The sequence below is a fragment of the Myxine glutinosa genome, chromosome 6 (genome assembly GCF_964187855.1).
Source record: "Myxine glutinosa chromosome 6, kmMyxGlut1.1, whole genome shotgun sequence".
NCBI lineage: Eukaryota > Metazoa > Chordata > Myxini > Myxiniformes > Myxinidae > Myxine > Myxine glutinosa.
This window is the reverse complement of record NC_136266.1, coordinates 94,757,644-94,777,047: the sequence shown is the minus strand read 5'-3', so window position 1 is coordinate 94,777,047 and position 19,404 is coordinate 94,757,644. Positions and strand designations below refer to the sequence as shown.

Here is a 19,404-nt window from a genome sequence, read left to right as displayed (position 1 = left end):
TTAGAACGGTACATGGTAGAGCACATACCTCTGCCAAGCTGAACAGTTTACATTTTGTATCCCAATGAGAGGCTGGACCTGGATCCGGATCTTCACCAAAATCGAATCAATTAATCATCGTTACATCCCCAACCTGTCCACTACGTTTCGTCTGAATCCGAACATAATTTTTTTTAATATCCTGCTTAGCCAGACAGACAGATAATCATACAAACAGGAGTGAAAACATAACCTTCGGTGATGGAGGTGATTATGAGCACCTTGGAAAGGGAGAGGAGTTTGTGAATGTTCTTTGAGTGTACGACAATGGAAAACTAGAGTGTAAGAGAAGAGGAGGAAAAAAGCTCAGTTGCTTTGCGATGTACAATTCCTTGCCAATGTGTGGCATGTATCACTTGTACTTTACCTTTTAAATAAATGCAAGTTTGGACTTCACCTGACTTCAGTTTGGACTTGGCAGGACATTGATAGATTCAAGAACCTGAAGGTTTTATGACACCGAAACTTCACCTGCTCACCTTAGCCAATACAATTAATGGAAAATACTCGTACACTGTCACATCTTGTCAACCAATTAAAACAACCAATTGAGGTGGCAACAACAATTGGGCCAGCTTAAACGCCGAGGCTCAAGCACCATTATACGTTTGTGTTTTCACCACTGTTCGGTAAGTGACCTCGGCATGCACAGACTGTGAATGGACATTAGCTCTCCCACCTTTTTCCTATCCCGCCAATCTTGTGCACCTTGTTGTACCATCACGCTAAAGTGTGGTGAGTAAAGCTCATACTGCGCCAAAGTCTGGGCGTGTTTTGGTTGGATATTTGCTCCGCAGGAAGGAAAGACGGTTATCATTATTGGCGAAGTAAAATATCTCCTTATGGATAAATGAAGGTACAGTCCTACCAGGATGGTGCAGAGGTAGCACACGTATCTCTGAGCTACCTCGTTTCAATTCCTGACCCAAGTATAAACTGTCAAATTGGTGCTTAGCAGGCAGTGCGTTGCACCACAATGGGTGCTGTTCCTCAGATGGATGTTAAACTGGATTCATGTCTTCTACCATAAGCTATCAATTCCTACCATTCCAATTCTTGCATCCCCATACTCCCCAGCAATCACATGCGACATCTGTAAAAAGATCAAAGGTACTGCCATCAACATGAACAACCAGATATGGAAAAATGAACAACCAGATATGGAAAAATGAACAACCAGATATGGAAAAATGAACAACCAGATATGGAAAAATGAACAACCAGATATGGAAAAATGAACAACCAGATATGGAAAAATGAACAACCAGATATGGAAAAATGAATAACCAGATATGGAAAAATGAACAACCAGATATGGAAAAATGAACAACCAGATATGGAAAAATGAACAACCAGATATGGAAAAATGAATAACCAGATATGGAAAAGTGAACAACCAGATATGGAAAAGTGAACAACCAGATATGGAAAAATGAACAACCAGATATGGAAAAATGAATAACCAGATATGGAAAAATGAACAACCAGATATGGAAAAATGAACAACCAGATATGGAAAAATGAACAACCAGATATGGAAAAATGAATAACCAGATATGGAAAAATGAACAACCAGATATGGAAAAATGAACAACCAGATATGGAAAAATGAACAACCAGATATGGAAAAATGAACAACCAGATATGGAAAAATGAACAACCAGATATGGAAAAATGAACAACCAGATATGGAAAAATGAACAACCAGATATGGAAAAAGGAATAACCAGATATGGAAAAATGAACAACCAGATATGGAAAAATGAACAACCAGATATAGAAAAATGAACAACCAGATATGGAAAAATGAACAACCAGATATGGAAAAATGAACAACCAGATATGGACAAATGAACAACCAGATATGGAAAAATGAACAACCAGATATGGAAAAATGAACAACCAGATATGGAAAAATGAACAACCAGATATGGAAAAATGAATAACCAGATATGGAAAAATGAATAACCAGATATGGAAAAATGAACAACCAGATATGGAAAAATGAACAACCAGATATGGAAAAATGAACAACCAGATATGGAAAAATGAACAACCAGATATGGAAAAATGAACAACCAGATATGGAAAAATGAATAACCAGATATGGAAAAATGAAAAACCAGATATGGAAAAATGAACAACCAGATATGGAAAAATGAACAACCAGATATGGAAAAATGAACAACCAGATATGGAAAAATGAACAACCAGATATGGAAAAATGAACAACCAGATATGGAAAAATGAACAACCAGATATGGAAAAATGAACAACCAGATATGGAAAAATGAACAACCAGATATGGAAAAATGAATAACCTGATATGTAAAAATGAACAACCAGATATGGAAAAATGAACAACCAGATATGGAAAAATGAACAACCAGATATGGAAAAATGAACAACCAGATATGGAAAAATGAACAACCAGATATGGAAAAATGAATAACCTGATATGTAAAAATGAATAACCAGAATTGGTTTAAAAAATCATACTATTCACTTCGAATTAGCCATCAATTGATGTGAATTAAATAAATTGTGTGTAGTTCTGAAATTTTAAATAGATTTATTGATAATATAGCATTTATTGTAGATGTAGTTAATAGTATTAACATTCTTTGAAGCAAACAGAAATAACACTAAATAAGCATGTCGTTTCTTCCTTACATTTTCGACTACGGTCCCTTTTCACAAAGATCTGCCACAGATAGAGAGGTGACCTGCATAGGTGAGAATCAGAGCCATACATGAGATGCCATGATAAGAAGGAACTGTCACACCTCTGCAAATAGGACATTCTGGACTCAATAATCACACACCTTTGGAATCTTATTGTGCTGGTGCTGATATCTGCTCAACATCAGTCATTCTCGTGGTAATTTTATACACTGAGCTATGACTCATTTAAGACAATGTTAGAAGTCACTGACTCACTATTGGACCAATTCCTCACCACTGTTTTGGAATCATTTTCTCAACCAATGTAGTTCACCATCTGCTATCCCATTTTTTGTTATCTTATTCATTATATTTATGCTGAACAATATCAAATACTATTCATAACTTTTGAAATGAAAAAGAAAATTGTTCATTCTCACTCTTTATACAACAATGAGGAGCTACTTCAACACTTGGAAGGTCTTCCAAACCCGACAAATTCCACACACTCATCCTGTCTCTCCAAAAGGACCATCTGGCAAACCCTCCCATCTACTTCCTAAACAAACAACTTGAAGAGGTTAGGTCACTCCAAACATTTTGGCCTCACCGTCAGTCATGATCCTTATTGGGCAGACCGTATTTCCAGGATGGCCTACAAAGATAGCAGCCGGCTGGGCATCCTTTGTCTTGCAAGGTCTTCCTTGGTCAATCTAAAGTTTTGAAAACATATAAGGCCTTCATTCACAGCTTGATGGCATACTACTCTCCCCTTCTCTGCCTCACATGTTGATGCCATGGAATAGGGTGGCACTAAAAACCGAATGTTTCATAATTTTAGGTCTTAGGGTCTGGTTTTGTTTGATCCCATGAGAAAACACTCTTGGTAAATTTTCAGAGTGATCAAATCATATTTAGAGGTTGCTCATGGCCTCTAAAGTTTCTCTCTCTACTGGCGTGGTCAACCCAACACGCGCGGTCTAACTCACTCGGCCACCGCACTTCCTAATAATAATAATAATTATTATAATAATAACAGTAATAATAATAGGGTACGTTTTTGTTTTTTCTTTTTCATCTTAACCCATTAAAGCCACTGGCAACAATAGTTGCGAGTGATTTATGTTCAATATTTTTGAAATTTATGAATTAATTAATGATCAGATTATATTTGTCTATGTTGCAGTTTGTTATGTAATATGTATGGACATAATAATGTAATTATAATATTATTATATAATTGTATGTAATTACACAATTTTGTATTGTATGCTCACCGCAACAAGCCATGTTGCGGTGAGCAACCCCTAAATATACGATTTGCATAAAATTTTAGGTGTGTGATCTCTACAATAAAAGACCATAATTTTCATGTGTCTGAAATTTTACCCCTATTTTAGTGCCACCCTACCATGGAAGGCAAGGCCCTCAATTGGGATCTCCCTGTCTGTTTGTCTGCCTGTCTGTCTACAAATGACTTACACTCTCTTGGAAACAGGTTGGTAGCCTCTCTGTATTCTACCACCTCCTTTTTGGTTTTCCATCCTCTGTCCTAGACCTATTGTCTATCTATCATATGTATGTCCCATATATTTTTGGTCATACCTATTGCATATATAACGCTGATTGCTTGCATGTGAAATCAAGGCAATGGTTCAGCTATTTGAACATTCTCTTTTTCAATGGTATGTAGACTGACTGCTTCCACATTTTAGGCCATACAATCCTGCTCCAGATATGTGTACAGATAGCTGTTAAATTTTGATATCCTCCTCTCCATCTACCTTAAAGTGTTCTATTGGAATTACGTCGATATCCGGTGCTTTTCCATTTGCCGGCTCTTTCAGGGCTCTACCTACCTCACATTCCATCACTATTGGGTTTTTGCTCATATTCCCTTCGAAGGTTGCCATCATACTGCTATCTCGTTTGTATAGAGTTTCAATATAGTCCTTCCATCTTTCTTTCACCTGTGTTTTTTTTCTGGAAGATATTTTCCTGTTCCACTCCTAATGCCCCCAATCCCAGACCTAAACTTTCCTGTGATCTCCCTGATCTTTTAAAAACGTCTCTCGTTTTTCCTGCTCTATTGTCCCTTTCTATCTCTGCATGCCTCTGAAATATCTATCTTTGTCTTTCCTAGCTTGGCATTGAAAGTCCGAATTTAGCTGCTTAATGTCCTCTCTTTCTGTGACTTTGGTTTTCATCTCTTTTCTTTTGTCTGCAATATTAATTGTTTCTTCTGACAGCCATTTACCCTTCTTCTTTCTGCTTGCTTTTGGATGTTGTTTTTGGCCTCTTCTTTTACATTATCTTCAACCTCTTGTCACAATTTGACTGCCATTTTGTCAGCTAAGTCCAGATCTGAAAAAAATTTTTAAACCTTTATTATATACACAAAGAATTAAGTTAAGCACCCCTACACAACGAATTAAGGTAAGCACCCCCTAATATATATTCTTTGTGTATATGTATACATTGGCATATATTCTAAGGTATGTGAGATCAAATAATGATTGGTATGACATTAGCAATTATCCATTGATGAAATTGAGTGATCAAAGTGAAAAAAAGTGATTGGTTGAGTCAGTGATCCGATCACGTGGGTCCTACACACGTTATTGACGCAAAGATCGCTAGAGGTCTTCTCAGAACAATGACTGTACGTTAGAAAACATAAACGTCATCCACACTGTCCGTGATGGACCTATAGCTCCATACTTAAATTGAGGTGAAAATATGCCTAAAATTCCCAAAAAATTTCACCTTAAATTATTCAGAATAAAATATTGAAAACGGCATGATTGTTATGTTTTTATGTGACCATAATATCACTTCTCCAGAAAATATAGCAATATCATGGGTATATTACACTGTTTTGACGACAACAAACTTGTAATGTGCGAGGTTGTAAAAAAACGGGGGGGGGGGTGCTTAACTTAATTCTTTGTGTATAGATTGTTGAGATGTGTTTCCAAGATCACATGTGGTCGGAGTTTTGTGGTTTTTCACCTTTCTCAATTTGGATTGCAGTTTTTGGAGGAGTTCATGGTCTGTCCCACAGTCTGCACCCGGCAGAATATTGGCAGATTGCAAAGCACTTCTCCATCTTCTATTGATTAAAAGGTAGTCAATATGATCTCTATGTTGCCTATTTAAACCCTCTATCCAAATCATTGATTTCAATTATGAATAATAATGATCTGAGAAATGATCCCTGGGGGTACCCCACTACTTTCATCCACCCAGCCGAATATCTCCCATTCACAGCCACTTTGCTTCCTATCACTAAGCCAGTTTGCAGTCTGACTACTCAACCAGCCGCTCTACAAACCCTCAACTGTGCCAACAGCCTTCTGTGTGGTACCTTGTCAAAAGTTTTTTTTAGGTAAAGCCGAGACAAACTGCATCCATTGCACTTATCTTATCCACCCAGTCAGAAACTGCCTTCCAATTCCAATAAATCTTTAAAAACATGACGTAACTTAAAAAAAAAAAATTATTATTATTTTTTTTTTGGGGGATACAAGATCGAGGCTCGTGAAAGAGCTAACATTAATCACACAAAAAGTCAACCGACACATAAAACACAAAAAAAGGGGAACGGAACACTAGATGGGGAGAGAGGGGGAAGGACACAAACACAACATTTGAGAGCAAGACACCGAGAGAAATGTAGGAGGGGGAGGGCTTGGGGGGAGGTGGTAGAGGTTTCAAACATCAACACTGCAAGGACTTCCAGGAAAGAAGTTGGAATTTCCAAAAAAAAAGTGTATCTGGGGTCAAAATTAGCGGGGGTAGAAAAGATCAAGGTTTTGGATGGGGGAAGACGAGAGATGGTGGTGAACAGCTGTTTTAAAGACCTGGAGGGAGGAGTGGGATTGAAGGGAGCGGGGGAGTTTGTTCCAGAGGCGGGAGAAAAGGGGAATGAAAGCGTGAAGGTGAGCAGAGAGCTTAGATTTTGGCAGTTTAACCATAAGAGGGTTGCTGGCAGATCTTGTGTGACCTCTAGGAATATTAGGGGGACAGAGCACAGAGAGAGCTGGGGGAGCAAGGCCGGAGAGGAGTCGGTAGAAGACAGAAAGACTACCAACCTGCCTGCGGTGAGTGAGTGAAAGGCCCTCGGAATTAGCTTCAGCGCAGGAGATTCCAATGATTCTGAAAGCTTTGGTTTCAACAGCGTGAAGCCAAGCTAGGTGTGAGGCAGGAGCAGCGGCCCAGAGGGGAGAGCAGTATTCCATTGAGCTGCGGATGAAAGCCTTGTATGTGGTGAGGAGCTCAGGTGTGCCAAGGAAGGACTTCGCATGACGGAGGATGCCCAGTCGGCGACTGGCTTTGGAGGCCAGCTTGGAAATGTGGTTTTCCCAAGAAAGATCATGTCAGATAGTGAGACCCAAAAGCTTGAGCGACAGAACTTCTTGGAGAGGATTGTTGAGAAAGTAGATGGGAGGGTTTTCCAGTCGGTCTTTTCGGAGAGACATAGTAACAGTGTGGGATTTGTCAGGATTGAAAGACATGTTCCACTTGCTTGACCAGTCTGTGATTTTGTCCAGGTCTGCAGAGAGTGAGGAGGCTGCAGACTGCCGATCTGAGGGATGAGGAATGGAGCGGCAGATAGTGGAGTCATCAGCAAAGAGATAGAGAGGATTTTCCAGAGAGTCGGAGAGATCATTGATGAAGACCAGAAATAGCACAGGGCCCAGAACACTGCCTTGGGGAACTCCAGCCTGAACAGGAAGGGGAGATGAGAGAAATCAATTCTGGGCCACACGTTGACTACGACTAGAGAGCAAGTCCGCAAGCCATGAGTGGAGATTTCCATGGATACCATAGGAGAAGAGTTTGGTGAGCAGAGCTGTGTGCCAGACCGTATCGAAGGCACGTGATATGTCAAGGGAGACAGCTCTGATTTCCTGTTTGGCATTGAGGACCTCCATCCATTGTTGAGACAGCAGAAGCAGCATGTCCAGAGTAGAATGACCTGGTCTGAATCCAAATTGATGATCAGAGATCAAGCCATTGGAGAAGAGGAAGGATTTGATATCTGAAGCAATGATGGATTCCATGACTTTGCTGATAATTGGGAGCAGGCTGATTGGTCTGTAGTTGCAAGGATCTATTCTTGCACCTTTTTGTGTAAAGCGGTAATGTTTGCTGATTTCAAAGATGCTGGCAGATGACCTTGAGCAAAAGAGAGGGTGAAAAGAACAGAGAGAGGGTGAGATAGAGCGGCAGAGCAGGATTTTAGGACCCGTGAGCTGATGCCGTCTGGTCCAGTTGCAGAATCAGAGTCGAGGCTCGACAAAAACTCCTCCACCTTGTCAGGAGAGAAGGACACAGAGTCCAGGAGCAGTTGGGTTCGACTGGGAAAGGTGGGAACAGAGAGAGATGGGTTTGGGAATAAAGATTTTGAGGCAAACACAGAGTTGAGGCATTCGGCTTTGTCACGTGCGATGTCAACTGTGTGGCCATTTGAGGTAAGGGAGGGGATGGAGGGGGAACAAACACCAGAAACGGATTTGACCAGACGCCACCAGGATTTGGAGGAAGGAGACAGGTTTGAGAGTTCAATCCTGAGTGTGGAGAGATAGTGCTTCCTGGCACTCCTGAGGGTAGACACACACTTGTTCCGAGCTTGGTGGAAGGAACTGAGATTGCCTTCAGTTGGATTTGCCTTCCAAGAGGCAAAGGCAAGTTGTTTCAGGGCTACTGCCTCACCACAAGATTCAGTGTACCATGGACGGGAGGAAGGGAAGGGTAAGACAACTGAAGACGAGATGGGATAAATCTGTGTATGAGAGAGAGCAGTTTGCTTTGGAAGAAAAGAAAATCCTTGCTGACTTCCTTTAATTCGCTTGAAATTATTGAAATGGTTCCCAATCCGTTCCTTAATGATTCCAACACCTGAAGTGAAACTAGCAGGTCTGTAGTTCCCCAATTCTTCTCTGGGTCCTCTCTTAAATAACGGTATTATATTTGCTACTCTCCAATCCTCCACCTGGCCCAAATCCAACGAGCTGTGAAAGATATTCACAAACATCATGCTTATCTCCTTTACCACCTCCCTCAACACTCTCGGATGTATATTATCTGGACCTGCGGCTTTAGCATCCCTCAGTCTTCCGAGCTATTTCTTTACTTCCTCCACTCTTATTGGATCTCCTCAAGAAGTCCTTGCTCACCTCTGCCATAGATACTCTCAGCTATTACAAGTTCCCTGACTGCTCTTGTGTAAATGTAGAGGCAAAAAACAATTAATAAGCCTGCCATCTCACTGTCATCATCCACCAATTCTTAACACTTGTCTTGACCTTTTCTTTACCCCTTATAATTATATACTTAAAGAATGTCTTGCTGGGTATGCTTAATATTTTGGACGTAACCATTTCATATTATTTTGTCTCGCCGAGTTATTTTCTTAACTCACCTCTATTTACTCTCTGTCTTTACACCTCACTGGAACCTACCTACTCGACTCTCTATATACAATTGCTCCTTGAAGTTTGCCCATTTATCTGATGCAGAATTCCCATAATTGAACTTTTCCCAGTATTAAGCACTCAACTCTCTTTTCATACCTTCAAAGTTTGCAACAGCCTTATAATTGCCTTACTATACTGAACTTAACATCTCAAGAATATAGTTGTACAGTGCGCACACTATTTTGTGGTCACTTGTCCTCAGATGTTCTCCTACCTCCACCTCCTCGACCATATTGGAATCATTGCTTTAAAAAAAGATCCAACATCGCATTTTCTCTCGTGGGCTTTTCTACAAACTGACTTTAAAAATCAATCCTGGGTTGGATCTAGAAAATCTTCCTTAGCTCTGCTCTTTCCTCATTCCTAGACCCAATCTATCCCTGGCAAATTAAAATTCCCCATAAACAATACTCTTCCCTTTCCACATGCCTTTCTGAAGACTTCATGAATCCCTCTCTCCTGCTCCTCCCTCATACCAGAAGCTACAAGACACATCCTATAAATATCTTACCTCTCTCAAATCACGAATCTCTATCCACACAGAATCATCCACATTAGTTCCCTCCTTAATGTCATTCCTTACTCTCGATACTATTGTCTTTTACCCAGATTGCCACAGACCTTCCTATCTTCCCTCTACTATCACACCTATACATCTTGTTGCCTTCTACTCCTGCACTCCAACTCCAACTACCCTCCTCATTAAACGAAGTCTCACTGACTGCAACTATATCGTCGTCCATGCTATTACTTTTGCCTTAAGAAGCTCTTTCATCTTATTATTAAAACTTCTGTTGTTGTTATATAATATCCTTACCTCTTCCGCCTTCCTGTAACTACCCTTTGCTGCCTGTTCCCACCAACTATGCCATCAGCAGCAGTTCCCCAATAAAGAGCATCTCCACCCTCTTCTCCTTTAAAAGCCTTAATTACATCTTCAATTTACATTTCAAACTTTGCTGCCCCCTTTCTGTTTAGTCCATCGCCATCATTGTGGAACCACTCCTTTTGCCCCCGACCGCTCCACTTGCAAATTCCCCACCATCGCACATTCTCTGGAGCATCCTGGAATTTTTTTTTAAACCTTGAAACCCCTTATTCCTGAATCTTTAACTCAATAATTTGTACCTTGCTTTCAAGTACTTTGAATATACTATATATATACTGGCAGAGTTACCCGGCGTTGCCCGGAAAATAAATAGTCAGTCACATGTGTAGTGGGCTTTTTAAAGTCAGAGGAAGCTACACCCCGCTGCCACGCCCCTTGGACACGCCCCTAGTCTAACTCTGATGCGCCCATGTTTTTTTGTCGTGAAAAGTTACCCCCCATGGATCTCCTCCTCTTTCCTCTCTAAGTCACTTCCTTAGGCTGCCTATGAGGCACAACCAACAAACAGACGTTCACAAATAGGGTTATATATATATATTACCCACGTGCACCACAAACCAATGTCCCTCTACCACAACAAGACAAAATGCCATCCAATATTCTATCAATATCCCTCACTACCACTCCTCCGAAACAACACAAAAATCCTATTTTTTTTGGTCCCTGCTACAAAATGCAGAGTCCAAATACCCAATAATCTCATCCCGATTAAAAAAAACTATCTCCCTCGCCTCTCTCCCTTCTCCATCCAACACTTGCCACCACACGCACTCGCAGCACCCACTCCAAGAGATGTGGGCAACACCTTCTTTTACAGGTGTCATTTTAGAGCCTTTCTCAAGTTGCCCAAGGGGCATTAGGAATCAACCACAAAGTATGGACTGGCATAATGTACCTCCACCAGGTGAACAGTTTACGTTTTGTATCCCAGAGTAAACCAGAAAATCACACTACAGAATCACATTTAATCGAAATCATCCATCCACAACTTTTTGAGATATCCTGCCATATATCGTTTTTGGCCCTATCTCCCAATGGTGAAGAATCACTTAAAAATTTCTAGCAGCCGGATCCGAATCCGGATCGTCACCAAAATCTAATAATTTCGTCCTTGTCACATATGCCATATATCTGCCAAATTTCGTCCGAATTTGTACACAACTTTATGAGACATCTTGTTCACAAACGGACAAACAAACAAACAGACAGACAGTGGTGAAAACATAACCTCCTTCTACCTTTGGTGGCAGAGGTAATTACCCTTTAGAATTATCCTTTAGACTCCTTTAGCATTACCCTTTATAATTACCCTTAAAACCCATTCGAATTACCCTTTAGAATTACCCTTTAGAATTACCCTTTAGAATTACCCTTTAGAATTCGCCTTTAAAATTACCCTTTAGAATTACCCTTTAGAATTACCGTTTAGAATTACCGTTTAGAACCTATTAAAATTACCATTTAGGACCCTTTAGAATTACCATTTGGAACCCTTTAGAATTAAACATAATGGGTTAGAAAGGCTCTTCTACTTCATTTTTGACAGACGGATGGAAGGAAGGACATAGCCGAATATTGAAGCGGCTGCACTGCCTAAAAATACAATTTTAGTTCATAATGACAATATTTATTTTGGAAATTTGACATTGCCCATTTATTCATAATTTGACATATTTATAGTTTTTAGACTAGGCAGAACCAATGACCACAACGTGCATCAGGATGTAGTGTAGAAATTATACTTCACAGCACTGTAGATGAAAGTCGTGTACACCATTAGCAGTTCAGGGTTGTTGAGAAAGGATTTAGCACTTTGCGAGACATTCTCGAGACTACTTTTGAAAGTGATCGGCCACCACCTAAAAGGAATACACAAATGAATTACAAACCTCTGCTCATAGATGAATGTAATCACAATGATTTTCATTGCACTCAATGATACCAAACACCAATTTGCACTTCCATTGCTGCATTTAGCTGCAAATTCTGTTTTGGTGTAGGGTTATTGTCACCTACTTCTCATAAAGCAAGTCCAAGCTTGACAAAGAATATCTCGAAACCATTGCTATTTTCGGCCGAGTAATTTAGGCTTTGCCTGCTACAAAGTATTACACTTCACTTCAACAATGCTGAGATCACTGGCTTTTACACTTGCCCACATTTTTATGGTAATGTCACATTCATTACCTTTTTTGATAATACCTTCCATTTTCCTTTTTGATATGCTTGGCCTTTGTCACTGTGTTTTTGCTTTATACTCTCTCCCGGATAGACTTCAGAAGTATACATGTTTATGAAATATTTAACAGGAAATTGTAAGGTGAGAATTATGAAGAACGAACGAAGAATCCGTCATTACAGACGAGAAAATTCCTCCAAAATTAGCGGATTTTAGAAACTAGTACACCCGTTCCCCACGAAGGCAGTAGAAAGGGTCATTCCTTTCTGGGATATATAGATTACAGTAGATCTACAGTCGGGCTTGAAGAACATTGGAGTGGGGGGAACCACAACAACAACAACAACATGCATTTTAAAGGCCATTTTCCCTATGAGAGCGGGGGCTAGCCTTGCGGTCCCCATGACAATCTTCTCCATTTTGCCCTATTTTCTGCATCTCTCCTTGTTAACCCCCTTGCCCGCATTTCTTCTTCCACCATCTTTAGCCAAGTCTTTCTCGGTCTTCCCCGTCCTCTACCTCCTTCTACATTAATTTCCATCACTCTTCTCAACCAGTCACTTTCATCCTTCCTCAACACATGACCAAACCATCTCAACCTGTTCCTCTTCACAGCATCAATCACAGGCTCTATTCCCATCATCTTTCGCAATTCATCATTTGTCTTCCTCTCTCTCAACGATACTCCGCACATCCGTCGAACCATTTGCATTTCCAGCCTTTCCAACCTTCGTTGCTGCTCTACGTTCATTACCCATGTCTCGCTCCCATAAATCATAACACTTCTCACACATGCAGCACACACCTTTCCCTTCAGCTTCAACGACACTCCCCTCATCATCAGCACACCACTCAGTTCCCGAAACTTCTTCCATGCACATCTCACTCTAGCAACCGTTGCCGAGTCTGATCCACCTTCTCCATTCAGCATGTCTCCGAGGTAGCAAAATGTTTTCACACCTTCCAGCTTCATGCCGTCTCCAAGATCCAACTCAACATTTCCTCCATCTGCAGCTCCCTCTGTGCACACCTTACATTTCAATGTAGCTGCCACACTGGTATGACCCTCTCAGACCACTCCAATTTTGATGAACCCACTCAGCGCACATTGTACATTGAATGGAGTTCACTCCGACACCCTTCCTACACACAGCACAGGGCCACTTCCCAGTTCTTTCCACCTCCTCACATGCTTTACCACTTGCCATCACCTTCGTCTTTCCGATATTCACCTTCAGACCTTTTGTCTCCATACATTACTTCCACTTGTTCATCTTTTCCTTCCGTCCATCCATACTTTCCGCAATCAACACCAGATCATCTGCATACAACAACTCCCACGGTAAACCCTCCTTTACGTTCTGAGCCAGCACCTGCATCACAGCTACAAATAGTAGTGGACTTAGTACCGACCCCTGATGCACTCCCACCTTCACCTCAAACTCACCACTGTTCCCGTGGGGGGCACCACGAAAACCATTATGGTATTAACCCTTGTGGGGTATATATAGATTACAGTAGATCTACAGTCGGGCTTCAAGAACATTGGGTTGCGGGGGACCACGAAAACCATTATGATATTAACCCTTGTGTGGTATATAGATTACAGTAGATCTTTGCCCAGTTCCGTAAGTAAATTTTGCCTCACGGATGTCGGGATTCCTCCAAATTTCTTTCAGTTTCGTGCTAAGCAGCATTAACAACTGTTTAAAAAGGTAATCATTATGTATCTCTATATAATAATACCGTAAGGACTCGACTTTGTTATCCCTTTTACGCCGCACCCAGTGACCCGATGCCCATGGCACTAATGGATTTACCATCTACGAACCGCGCTCTTTGTTTATCACGTACAGCCACACTCGAAAAATCTGAATTAATCGACTTTGGGGCCCAAAAGCATCCGATTAACGGCTGATACGACGCCATCTTACGACGCCATCGTATTGGCGTCTGCTGGGCGAAGGCGATGTGAGCCGTCCGCTGATTGGACAGTCGAGTGGTGTGAACAAGGGTGGTGTGAACCAAATGGTCTTTTTATTCCCTTGAACATTTTAAATTAGGATATATAAGGAAACGTCTTTATCGTCATTTTAATAAAGTTAAATGGAGTGACGTTTTGGAAACGTTTTTTGAAGTTTGAAGTTTTTTCGAATCGAAGTGAAGAAGTTTTTGAAGTTTTGATTTTGGAAACGTTAAATGGAGAAACAGTTTCACAGGAAGAGAATGCGATGCGATGAAGAAGAATCCATCTTTATTTTATTTTTTTGAACCACAAAAGATTGAAGCTCCACGAAGTCAAGAATGTGAAACTACGTGAATGTAATAAAATAAAAATGTACATAAACGACACAGTTCTATGAAACAGTTTCACAGGAAGAGAATGCGATGCGATGCGATGAAGAAGAATCCATCTTTTTTTGTTTTTTTTTGAACCACAAAAGATTGAAGCTCCACGAAGTCAAGAATGTGAAACTACGTGAATGTAATGAAATAAAAATATACATAAACGACACAGTTCAATGTAATTTTAAATCGATTCATTTTCACATGAAGAAAATGAGGCGCAGATGAAGAAGATGACTGCATCACAGGAATTCACCTCAGGTTTTTGGCGTATCTTTAAAGTTGTCGTGATTTTGTGAAAATCCTGAATATTCCTTTGGTTTTGTCGACACGTTTTGTTGAGAAGACGATCAACAAAACATTTTCCTTTTTGATTGACAGGTTACAAATGTGTTCTTGAATAGCCGAAATGTCGCGTTTTTTAATTCAAGTTGAATAGGTCTTGAGGCCTGTATTAATAATCTATATAATAATACCGTAAGGACTCGACTTTGTTATCCCTTTTACGGCGCACCCAGTGACCCGATGCCCGTGGCACTAATGGATTTACGACCTACGAACCGCGCTCTTTGTTTATCACGTTCAGCCATACTCGAAAAATCTGAATTAGCCGACGTTGGGGCCCAAAAGCATCCGATTAACTGCCGATACGACGCCATCTTACGACGCCATCATATTGGCGTCTGCTGGGCGAAGGCGAAGCAAGCCGTCCGCTGATTGGACAGGCGAAGGCGAAAGCAAGCCGTCCACTGAGTGGACAATCCAGAGCATGCATTTGTGCCGGTGTTGGCGATCGTTGTTCATATACGCACTCTTCATTCTCATCTTTCTTCCTAACTCTTACTCGGACAAGCAAATCCCCTATGCCATCCATAATAGTACACTTTATCCATACACCATATCCTCCCTTCCGTGGATGTTCCACGGGTTTCAGCTAGTTTTATAATATTTTCCTTCTGGTAGAGGCCAGTGCACCCATGAATCACCAGGATAAGTTATTTATAAACATTGACACAGCATTTGTTCAAGGAGGAAACACCCTTTGGGGAGGTGGGATATTATTAGTATCAATTTTGTTTTGTAATAACATTAATATTATGCTTTTGTTATTAGAAACAGTTTTGGAAAAACGCCACGACAAAGCTAACTTAACACAGATATACAATATACCTCAACACACATCCCCATTGGCGGGGAAAACCCCCTTGGAGAGGGGAGGGGGGAGGAAATGAATTTGCTACAACCTTCATTGTGACCCTTAGTCCTCCTGTCAAGTTTGGTGGAGATTGGATAAGTAACGACCAAATATATTGCGGTCAAAAATCGTCAGACAAACAGACACCAAATTGCGTATTTTAGTATGATGACCTGTAATACCCCCTCTCATTGGAAGTGGTGCTATGAGACACATATTTGCATAGGAGAATTGGGGTCCTCCACCCACCCAGAATCGTTGGAACCATGAATTTGTTTTTACCACCTAAAACCTACCCGAGCACTCGCCCCAACTCCCCTGAGTACAACCAGTAGTTTTCAACTCATTCCGTAGACCATTTCAACTCATTTATAACTTCTTCTTTTTTTTTCCCCCAAGATTGAGGCTCATGTAAGAGCTATCATCAATAACCAAAAAAAAAAAAAAAACGGACACACAAAACACAAAAAAGGGAGCGGGAGACAAGATGGGAAGAAAGAGGGAAGCACACAAGTACAACAGCAGAGAACAGGGACAACGGAAGATCTGTGGGAGGGAGAGGGCTTGGGGGGAGGAGGCATGGGAAAGTGGGGCGAGGGGGGGGGGGAGTGGGGGAAAGTATAACAAAGGATAGATGTTCGGGGAAGTTAGGGGGAGAAAAGGAAATCTAAGAAACAAGCAATACAGCGAAGGAAAGAGCTTAAATACACAAAACACCACCTGGGTGAGGGAAGCTTCAAGTTACCAGGCCGCACACGCGGTGTGAGCAGAAAACGATTTAATTATACACAAGTTTGCGAATTGCAAACCAAGATTAACTCGAAAACACACAGAACACATACACAATGAAATAACGAACGGAAATTTGACAAAGACACAAATTGGAAAAATACTTAAAACTTTGAAGCCGTGCAGACGTCGAAGTCGCAACCTTGCTCAAGGGACCGGAAACTCATTTATAACTCATTTAAAAGAGGTAGACCACGTTTGAGATGGGAGGATTGTGCGAAGAGGAATAGCAGTAGGGTGGGGTGGTTCGAGAGTCCAGAGAGTTGGTTGGGGACAGAGGGGAGTGGAGGAGTATCGTGGTCAAGGCAAGGCAGGAGCTTGGCGTCATTGGACCTCACCTCTTATAAGGGGAAGAGGAGGAGAACAACAGAAACAACAAAAACAACAAAAAAAAATCCGTCCAGCCAAGGATGCATAGACATCAAACAAACAAACACAAGCAGACACTTCTTGAATTATAGTACCGTATGATTAAATGTTGTTCTTGTGATACGAAAGGCAGTTGTTACTACCATATTATTATGTTGTTTCCAAAACCACATTGGTACTCGCATTGAACTTGTACGGATAACAATGAATAGAAGTTCCAGAAGTTTATGCAAAGAGTGATACGAAAGGCAGTTGTTACTACCATATTATTATGTTGTTTCCAAAACCACATTGGTACTCGCATTGAACTTGTACGGATAACAATGAATAGAAGTTCCAGAAGTTTATGCAAAGACAAATTAAATTCTGTTACACATTCGGCAATTTTCCCAAAGCATGATGTAATAACAGAAGCTGTCAGTGTGATGATGTAATCTTGGTGGGATTGGTCACATTGTGAATCTGCAGATGTGAAAATCTTGATTAGTCCTTCCACTCCATTCCTTCAACTTATAACTACTTTATAACATACGCTGGACGCAATATGACAAGAAACTGAAAAATGACATCTCAGATTGTAAATTTTCCTCCCTTCCCGAGCTCACACCTCACGGGGCTATTTACACCAAAATCGCCTTATATTATTTGACATTTCTCTTACATCCAAAGATGGATATTGGACTAGTGTAGAGCACAATCCTTGGCCCTTTGTATGTGTCATCGTCCCCGCAGAATCATATCCCAGCCGACGCTGCCTCCCTCATGTGTGCGAGGCGATTAATGTGCAGGGTCTGGCGCAGCTGCCTAACTGAGTCTTCGCACCCTGTCACCTGCATCCAGGTGGCTCACCGATATCCTTGCCACCTTGAGAACAGGCTCGGTACATGGAATGCTTATTTTATGGATGGTAGTGAGGGCTGCCTAGAGGAAGAGGTTAGAATTGGAGAACCTTGTCTAGGTTGCTGGACATGGAGGTCATCTCATGAATACGCAACTGAGCTTCAAATAAGATGTTGTTGTTTGCCTTCTTATTCAGGAATAATAATAAGCAGTATTCACGAAGCCATCTCCCTTCAAACATAGGCCTTGCTTGCTACATGAATAATCACATTTTGTTCCGCATAATCAGATTGCCCAGTTTTTTTTTTGGAATACCAGACAAAATATTTTATTATAACATATTATTAAGGGTCCGAGGCAACTTAGTAGCTCCATAAAGAGGTGTATGTAGATCCTGCTCTAAGCTCAAGGTTAAAACAACCAAATTCTACACTTGGCCGCATTTCTATGGTCGTGTCACATTTCCTTTCCTTCCATTCTCTACGCTTTTGGATATTCTTGGCCTTTGACACTGTGTTCTTTCTTTATCCTCTGTTCTGGATATTCTTCAAAGGTATATATATGTTTTGTGAAACATCCTTTGAATCCCTATACTATACCTTTATATCCCTAACAGCCCTAAGACCTTTTAAAGGGGCACAATCATGAAATATTTTAAAGATAACATTTCAGAGGATGATATCCCTGACCCATTAGCACAAAAAAAATTTGGGAGAATAATAAGCCGGATAATCATGTTTTAATATCTGCCTAATTTCACTTCCGTTATGCAAATAAGCTACTTCCGTCAATTATTGTGATGTCACCAGGTGCACAACTCATTGACGGACGTGTACGTCTGCGTTTCATCATGTCATTCTAGCGCTCAAGATGCCGATGTGCCAATTGGAACGTGAGTAGTTACGACTGGAACGTGAGTACAGTGCGTCTATAAATTACATACTATTGGAAAGAGAGAACAGTATGTCTATCAATTATGTACTATTGGAACGTGAGTACAGTGCGTCTATTAATTATGTACTATTGGAACGTGAGTACAGTATGTTTATTAATTGTATTGGAAAGTGAGTAGTGTTTCTATTAATTATGTACTATTGGGACGTGAGTACAGTGCGTCTATTATGTACTATTGGAACGTGAGAACAGTATGTCTATTAATTGTATTGGAACGTGAGTACAATGCATCTATTAATTACGTACTATTGGAACGTGAGTTCAATACTTCTATTAATTACGTACTGTGGCAGACACGAAAGCTCACTGGCGTGAGGGCATCATTCCGTGCACCAAGTGGGCGGCGGCCACGCTCGAGGGGTAGGCGTGGCCGCGGGATATACACCTGGCGCGCAGCCCGGAGCGCTCCACTGCTACAGTGGAGCTCTTGAAATAAAGACTCTTTAAACCTACCACGTTGTCCGCTTCCTCCTTGTTATACAAGTAAGCGCGCTTAGCACCGCGCTCCATTGGTGACCCTCCGACGTTGGATCAGCCGTCACTGACCGACCGAATACGCCATCGCAATGGCAAACAACGTGGTTACGATCAAACTCCCCGAGTTCTGGGAGGCTCAAGCTGAAGTATGGTTCCTGCAGGCAGAAGCCCAGTTCCGACT

At 41.1% G+C, this 19,404-nt stretch overlaps 1 long non-coding RNA gene across 1 annotated transcript; it reads right to left on the bottom strand.

The window, feature by feature from the left end:
* Positions 1 to 1,099: 1,099 nt before the first annotated feature.
* LOC137429228 (uncharacterized) lies at positions 1,100 to 3,377 on the bottom strand. The gene is made up of 3 exons (XR_010984844.2): positions 3,314 to 3,377; positions 2,713 to 2,765; positions 1,100 to 1,132 (listed from the first exon to the last, which is right to left on the bottom strand). It is a non-coding gene; the product is annotated as an uncharacterized LOC137429228 (long non-coding RNA).
* Between the last annotated feature and the right edge of the window lie 16,027 nt (positions 3,378 to 19,404).